Source organism: Rhinopithecus bieti, unplaced genomic scaffold (genome assembly GCF_001698545.2).
Source record: "Rhinopithecus bieti isolate Rb0 unplaced genomic scaffold, ASM169854v2 scaffold_24390, whole genome shotgun sequence".
Lineage (NCBI taxonomy): Eukaryota > Metazoa > Chordata > Mammalia > Primates > Cercopithecidae > Rhinopithecus > Rhinopithecus bieti.
In genome coordinates, this window is record NW_016811706.1 from 899204 (window position 1) to 905379 (window position 6176).

The 6176-nt window shown below is 47.2% G+C and overlaps 1 pseudogene across 1 annotated transcript in view; it reads right to left on the minus strand.

The window, feature by feature from the left end:
* Nucleotides 1–432: 432 nt before the first annotated feature.
* LOC108543945 (tubulin alpha-1C chain-like) overlaps nucleotides 433–6176 on the minus strand; it is an 8315-nt pseudogene continuing 2571 nt past the window's right edge. The window contains exons 2-4 of the transcript XR_001889709.1: nucleotides 3631–3852; nucleotides 3352–3500; nucleotides 433–1422 (exon numbers count right to left, since the gene is read on the minus strand). The product of XR_001889709.1 is annotated as a tubulin alpha-1C chain-like (transcript). The remainder of the gene's footprint in view (nucleotides 1423–3351; nucleotides 3501–3630; nucleotides 3853–6176) is intronic.

A 6176-nucleotide genomic window follows, 5' to 3' on the forward strand; every position in this document is an offset into this window, starting at 1 on the left:
ATTGTCTATAATCAAAACCTCTGAGAGGTTGAGGAAGGGAGGATCACTTGAACCAGATTGCAGACCACCTGGGGCAGCATACAAGAACCACATCTTAAAGAAATAAAATAGCTGGGCATGGTGGTATGCACCTGTAGTCCCGCTACTCAGCGGAGGCATGAGGCAGCGAGAATCACGAAGCCAGGAGGCTCGAGGTGCAATGAACTATGATCTGCATGCCACTGCATCCCAGCCAGGGCAACAGAGCCAAGACCCTCAAGTCAGGTGAGTTTTCATCTACCGGGCTCATTACCATTCAATTAACTGGATCAAGTATTTAGTCAGCTGAGTTTTAAAATGGAAACATCACTTTTATTAACAATTTAGGGCATACACATTTACGAACACAATTAGACAGTTCCAGGCAATGGAGTGTAAAGAGTACGACACAGGTTAATACTCTTCACCCTCATCCTCTCCATCAGCACTATTGCTCCAACTCCTCATAATCTTTCAGGGCAGCAATGGTTTCACGGGCCTCTGAAAAACTCGCCTTCTCCATCCCCTCACCCACATACCAGTGAACAAACGGCCGTTGGCCATAATCAGGGTCAAACTTGTGGTCAGGCGAGCCCAGGCCTCGCAACCGCTGGTAGTGTTGCTCAGCATGCACACAGCTCTTTGAACCTTGGCCAGTCTCCCACCAGGACCCACAGTGGGAAGGCTGGTAGTTACGATGCAACCTTGAAGCAGTGGGGCACCATCACAAACTGGATGGTACGCTTCGTCTTGATGGTGGCAATGGGCAGCATTGACATCTTTGGGGAACACATCACCACGGTACACAGGCAGAGCATAAGTATTTACCAGGCCGAGGGTCCACTTTCACCATCCTGGTTGGGCTGCTCAAAGCAAGCATTTGGTAGATCTCTGCTACGTAAGCTGTTCATGGTAGGGCTTTCTCAGCAGAGATGACAGGGGGGTAGTGAGATGACAGGGGTATGTGGCCAGAGGGAAGTGGCATGCGGGTCAGGGCACCAGGGTTGGTCTGGAATATCTGTTGGGTCAACATTTAAGGGCTCCATCAATCTCAGGGAAGCCAGTGATGGAGGACACAATTGCTTAATAAGGCCGGTTAAGGTTAGTGTAGGTTGGACGCTCAATATCAAGGTTTCTACGACCAGATGGTCTAGATGGCCTCATTGTATACCATGAATGGCACAATCAGAGTGTCCGGGTGGTGTGGTGTGGTGAGGATGGGGTGTAGGGCTCAACTACAGCTGGTGGAAACCTGGGGCGCTGGGTAAATGACGAACTCCAGCTTGGACTTCTTGCCATAATCAACTGAGAGACGGTTCCATGAGCAGGCGAGGTGAACCAGAACCAGTTCCCCACAAAGCTGTGGAAAACCAAGAAAGCCTGAAGACCGGTGCACTGGTCAGCCTGCAAATATAAAACGTTTCATTTTAGTGTTGCGAGACATTTGGTGAAACCTGCAGAGGACTTCTATAAATCTATGGCTACACCAATTCCAATTTTAAAACTCTTCTGGGCCAGGTGCAGTGGCTCACGCCTGTAATCAACACTTTGGGAGTCCAAGGTGGGAGGACCATTTGAGCCCATGGGTTCAAGACTGATGATCATGCCACTACACTCCAGCCTGGATGACAGAGTAGACTCTGTCTCACAACGAAACAAAACAAAACAAAACAAAAGCTTCTAAGTGCTAAGTGATTCAGAGCAACTTTTCACAATCAAGTCCTTGAGCAGAAAGCCTCTGCTAAGACTATTTTAAGATGAACTGTTTCCGCAGGCTGAGGAATCACAAGGTATGGGCTTGCATACAGGACTCAAGTTTTGGTAACTGGGAGGGCAGCCTCTGGTTCCCTTGCTGGGCAAGGGAACAGGGCAGTTTCTTAGTTGGAACGCTCCTAAGGGGCAGGCCCAGGACCACCAGCCCAGTACAGTGGATGTCTTATAAAGATTTGGCAGCTGCTTTCTGAGGTGGAAGAACAGAATAGCCAAAGTTCTAACACCCTGGTACTGGAGTCAGGCTGTGTCAGGATCTGGCTATATCAGTTCCTTACTGTATGTATGACCACATTTATTTCTCAGTTTTTTCCATTGATTAAATGAGAATAGTAATCTACCTTAGGTTGAGAATTAAATAAGTACTTAGCATAGTGCTTGGCACAGTAAGCACCCAATATATGATACCAGGTACCAAGAAGTCCATTCATTTCGGGTAAAGTGACACAACCACAATTCCATGAGACCTCAGATTGTTGGGGATTTCTTCCACCTAACTGGGCTATTTTGGTTAGTAAATTGCTACTTTATGAAGGAATGATTTTGACCTTCCAAATAAAGTATTCTGTTGTAAACTCTTGCTTCTCCAAGTGATGGGCCTCAGATTTGTGAACATCTCTACTCAGCTCCCTCATAGCCTGTGGGTTCATAAACTACATGAGATCAATGCACAGGACAGACTCTCACCTACCAATTACACCCGTTAAGCCTCCTGTGAACCCAGTAACGCTAAGGACAAATGCAATTATTTTGGCAGGCAATAAACCTCACTCTAGAACCCTAAATAGCTACTAGGTTTATTTGTCCCTAAAGGCAGGTCCTGATTTCCAAGTCAGTGCTTGTAACTAAAGCTTAGTTTTTAAGCATACGAAACATCAGTCCAGTTTTTCTGGGAAGACTACGTAAACATCTGAGGAAAGTATGAAGCCATGAATGATGAGGCCATTCTTTTTTTAGAATGGAGCAGTCATGGTTGGGCTTAATACAATGGGATTTTCTTGACAAGTTACTCTGCCCAGGCCATCATGCTTAACCTCTGGTTAATTACTTACAAGCTGCCCACATGCCTAAGGAGCAGAGAGTCATCTGATTGCCAGGCTCTTAAAGTGATCCAAACAGCACACTTCATAAGGAAGCTCCCGACTCCACTTTCAGCTGTACTGGAAGTTTCCACTGTTGGCTGTTTCTTGTCAGTGTGACACTGGCTTCTTGTTCTCTGAACTTTATTGACATGAAGGAACCAGTCCAGATTTTTAAAAAGTGACTTTAATCAATTAGTTGTATGTAGAAGTCAGCCACCTACTCACTCAGTGTGACTAAGATGACCTCAAAAGGGGTGTTTCCGCTTGAATCAAAATAGGCTAATGAGCACTTACTCCTACCCCATAGTTGTCCCATAAACCCAAGACCATCTGGTTCAGAGATCCAATTAATTTAGTGAGCAGTTGCATTTATTTGCAATGCCAATAGTCTCATTTCAGTTGCAAAGAATGATTTTTGTAGTTTGGTCTCAGAATTGCAAAAGAAACTGTCGCCCCACTTTATTTAAAGTACTATATTTACCAGCTTGCGAATTCGGTCCAACACGAGGTCAATGATCTCCTTGCCAATGGTGTAGTGCCCTCGGGCATAGTTATTGGCAGCATCTTCCTTGCCTGTGATGAGTTGCTCAGGGTGGAAGAGCTGACGGTAGGTGCCAGTGCGAACTTCATCTGGAGAAGATGATGGGGAGGAGCAGGGGGGAGGGAAAGAGTGGGTGAGTGGGTGACCAGCGGAGCCCCCAGGACAGACCTCCTGTCCCAGCACCCTGGGATCTCACTTGGATTAGTGAGGTCAACTCACCAATGACAGTAGGTTCCAAGTCTACAAACACGGCCCGGGGCACATGCTTGCCAGCGCCCGTCTCACTGAAGAAGGTGTTGAAGGAGTCATCTCCTCCCCAATGGTCTTGTCACTCGGCATCTGACCATCGGGCTGGATGCCGTGTTCCAGGCAGTAGAGCTCCCAGCAGGCATTGCCAATCTGGACACCAGCCTGGCCAACATGGATGGAGATGCACTCACGCTGTGGGAGGAAGAAAGGAAAATGTCAGGATATGATACATCAGATGGGACATTTAGGAATGATTCACACCTAATGATGATTAACCTTCAAGACAGATAACTGGCTAGGCGCAGTGACTCACGCCTATAATCCCAGTACTTTGGGAGGCTGAGGCAGGTGATCACCTGAGGTCAGGAGTTTGAGACCTGCCTGGCCAACATGGCAAAACTGTGTCTCTACTAAAAATACAAAAAAAAAATTAGCCGGGTATGGTGGCACACACCTGTAAATCCCAGCCACTTGGGAGACTGAGGCAGGAGAATCACTTGAACCCAGGAGGTGGAGGCTGCAGTGAGCTGAGATCACACCACTGCCCTCCAGCCTGAGTGACAGAGATTCCATCTCAAACAAAAAAAGATAACCATCTTTCAGCAGGCCACTCCTGCTCAGGGACTATACTTTCAAAAGCAAAAATTTTTGAAGACCTAATTCAGCAAAAATGCCTTGGAAAACCAAAGATGTGTTCATGAACTACTCGGCAAGACCAGACCGTTGCTTTGTAGCCACAGTAGATATGATTCCTTAAACTAAGGCAAAATTCCCCTTTCCAGCTCTGATTCATTCTCTGAATGATTGTGTAACTACTGAGCTCATTCTGGTCCTGCTTTAATCCTATTCTTTGGGAGACAAAAGCTTCTCCCTCCCTCCTTTAAAACCAGCTTAAGCCAGCAAACTACAGCCATATGACTCATGAAGAAAATGCTGGATAAGCAGCAGTTAGCTCTATTTTAAATACTGTGGTCAGAGGCAGCTTTTTAACCATGTGGAAGAATCTGTTAGGAAGAACATTTTTCCTTCACCGTCAAAACATCTCCGGGAGAGGGAAGACTATAATAATAAAGGCTAGAAATGTTACCAAGACTTTACTGATAGGTTAAGAAATTAGTTTCTGGCCAGGTGCTGGCTTACACCAGTAATCCCAGCACTTTGGGAGGCCGAGACGGGCGGATCACAAGGTCAGGAGATTGAGACCATCCTGGCTAACACGGTGAAACCCCGTCTCTACTAAAAAAAATACGAAAACTAGCCAGGCGAGGTGGCGGGCGCCTGTAGTCCCAGCTACTCGGGAGGCTGAGGCAGGAGAATGACGTGAACCCGGGAGGCGGAGCTTGCAGTGAGCTGAGATCCGGCCACTGCACTCCAGCCTGGGTGGCAGAGCGAGACTCCGTCTCCAAAAAAAAAAAAAAAACAACGAGAATTACCCAGGCACGGTGGTGTGTGCCTGTAGGTCCCAGCTACTTGGGGTAGGCTGAGGCATGAGAATCACCTGAACCCAAACCCAGGAGGCGGCGACTGCAGAGATCTCACCACTGCACTTCAGCCTGGGCAACAGAGTCAAGACTCTATTTTTGAGGTAGACCAATTTAGAAGGGCCAGAGGGGCCAAAGCAAAATATGGTTAGAAGTTACCAAACCCACACCTGCTTAGTAAAATAAGGCAATAAACATAGAATCTGTACACACAGACTTAACAGGAAAACAAAATGGGTGTTTAGTATTTCATCATAAGTCAGATTAGCCACTTTGGAGACTGGCAGAGCACTCCGTAAGTTCTCAAAGGGCCTGGTCTCATAACCCAAGAGATAATAAAACCCTGATTACTCACAACCTTTGACCTCCTTCCCACCTACACTCCCCATGAAATAATCAAGGTCTCCTGACCACATCAGCAAGCTCAGTATCACCTGTGTCTACTCGCCCAGCTCCAGGTCTGTGGGAGAACAGGAGTAGTTTGTTCTAATGAGCCCATGATTATTTACCATTGCATCATGTTTACCTTTTTCTTTCGAGAAAAAGTCTCGCTCTGTTGCCCAGGCTGGAGTACAGTGGCACAATCTTGGCTCACTGCAAACTCCGACTTTCAGGTTCAAGTGATTCTCCTGCCTCAGCCTCCCAAGTAGCTGGGATTACAGGTGCCCACCACCATCCCCGGCTAATTTTTTTATTTTTAGTAGAGACGGGGTTTCACCATGTTGGCCAGGTTGGTGTTGAACTCCTGACCTCAGGTGATCTGCCCACCTCGGCCTCCCAAAGTGCTGGGACTACAGGCGTGAGCCACCACGCCTGGCATCATGTTTACCTTTAACTGGACTTTGGAAACGCCAAAGCCCCAAAAAGCTGGAGATAACCAGATACCTGACCATGATGGCCCCCAGGCCCAAGGAGATAAAATATCTAAGATCCACTCATTTTAACAAAATGCTTCTTCTGTTTAAATGCTTCTTCTGGCCGGGCGCAGTGGCTCAAGCCTGTAATCCCAGCACTTTGGGAGGCCGAGACGGGCGG